At 37.5% G+C, this 2,114-nt stretch overlaps 1 protein-coding gene across 1 annotated transcript in view; it reads left to right on the top strand.

The window, feature by feature from the left end:
• LOC113204345 (uncharacterized) overlaps nt 1-2,114 on the top strand; it is a 244,822-nt gene that overhangs the window by 205,117 nt on the left and 37,591 nt on the right. The gene's annotated exons all lie outside the window — the stretch shown is intronic.

The following is a 2,114-nucleotide window of genomic DNA, read 5'->3' on the forward strand; positions in this document are numbered from 1 at the left end:
CACTGTCTCTCAAAAGGCGATGAAAGTACTACCTTTGAAGGCGATGAACCAGGATTGGCGATAAGACAAAACTACCGTCTCCAGGAAGGCGATGAATAAGTTATTGCCATGGTTTGGGAAATGAAGTCCATCGCCAAAAATTTTGGCAATGGAATAGTAGCCAATAATAGAAGCTTTGTAAAGGTATTGAAATTAGGTGACATCGCCTTGTGAAAGGCGATGACTTCCACTGCCTATTTATTGGCGATGGTTTCAACGCCAAGTAATTGGCACTTTCAAAACATTTGGCATTAAATTCACCGCCAATGTATTGGCATTGTTTTTATTCCCACTGCATAGGCATCTAAGATGGCCATGAAATAATTGCTTTGCAACCTCATGCATTGGGTTGCGTGGCAATTACATTATTTCAGTGCCATCTAGGACAAAGTAAACTACAGCCCTAAAATTAACCTAGCAAGCCAAAAGTATAGGGGTTATGGCCCTGTCTCACAACAATACTACAAACAAACTTGGCTTGCCCTTCCTAACCCTGTCTAAGATCCAATTATACTTACAGTATTTCCCCAAAAGGACCCCAACCATGAAAGATTGTGATAGCAGGAAAAACAGGAAGATGTTTTAGATTAAATGATATCATACTAACGGCTAACCTTGGCGAGTATGCAAGAAACGAAAGACAAATGCATGATCTAGGCATAGATGACAATGCAGACTCTGCAGTCTTCAGCTTTAGCAGAACACAAAAACATGAACTAATTGCAGCCGAATATCACTCTCCTTTTGAGTGGAAATAGCAGCTAAACGCTTATTCAAGTGCAGAGCAGACGGTCCGGAGAGACTTGACAAGACCTCGAGGGAGGGGGGCTTATCGCGAACTCCCCCCCCCCTTTCTCAATTATGTATTAAATTACCATAAAACTCAACTTTTTAGGCTAAAATCATTGTTAGTAAATTAGTAAAATTGAATTGAAATCCAAAGCATTTAGTAGTTTAGAATGTTATCCCAAGTTTTAGTCAATTTAGCCAGTAACACCTATTTTTACTGTTTGTTTACGTTTCCATAAAGGAAGTATCAAAAACACAACATTTCAAGTTGAAATTTATATCAAGTAGTACTTCCTTACAGTTTCCAAGTGTATTTGCTGCCTTTAGGCCAATAATATGGAGTTCCAGAGTTAAAACAGCCCTCAGAACTGAAAAAGAAAAAAATGATTGATACCCCCCCCTCCCTCTCTTCTCTTACTTATATAGATTACCATAAAACTCAACTTTTCAGGCTAAAATCCATATCAAATGCTATTTCCTTACAATGTCCAAATGTTTGTGCTGCTTTCACCAACATAATATTGAATTCTGGAGTTGTAACATAGAACTGAGAGGGAAGAAAGTGAATCAAGAAGCAGCAGTCCCCTCTCCTCTTTCCCTCCTTATTCCATCATGCATCTTACCATAAAACTCATGTATTTAGGCTGAAATCCACATCAAATACTATTTCCTCACATTCTCCAAGTCCATCCACTGCTTTTCAGATGATAAAATTAAATCCAAGAGGTGAAACTTAAGTGAAAATAAATATAGCGTTTGGACGCTGTCCAGCCTCGGAAATCTTTGAGAATCACAACTCCAGAGGTGCTGGTCTATCTAATCATAAAGTGACACCTGAAATAAGTAGAAATGAATTGAAATTCAAAGCATTTAGTAGTTTAGAATGTTATCACACCATAAGGTTTAGTCAAATTAGCCAAATAAATATCAAAATTAGGGAAAATTAGTCAAAAACACAACATTTTAAGTTGAAATTCATATCAAGTAGTACTTCTTTACAATGTCCAAGTGTATGTGCTGATTTAAAGCCCATATATAGAATCCAAGTGTTTATAAATTATCCTAGATCTTATATAAGACTTAGCCATAGCCCCGTTCCTCAATCGATAAAGTTCGACATCACCATCTCAGCTCTTGGATGCTTATTTATATTTCTGTCCGCAAATGACGGAACCACTTTACTGATGTATCAACTCCTTCCTTAACTAACTTTAGAAGCTCTGTTCAGTCCGCGCACAGTACAATCCTGAAAGTACAGTCACAACAAAAACAACATAACCTCTAAA

This window comes from Frankliniella occidentalis, unplaced genomic scaffold, assembly GCF_000697945.3.
Source record: "Frankliniella occidentalis isolate FOCC.00 unplaced genomic scaffold, Focc_3.1 Scaffold73, whole genome shotgun sequence".
Classification (NCBI taxonomy): domain Eukaryota; kingdom Metazoa; phylum Arthropoda; class Insecta; order Thysanoptera; family Thripidae; genus Frankliniella; species Frankliniella occidentalis.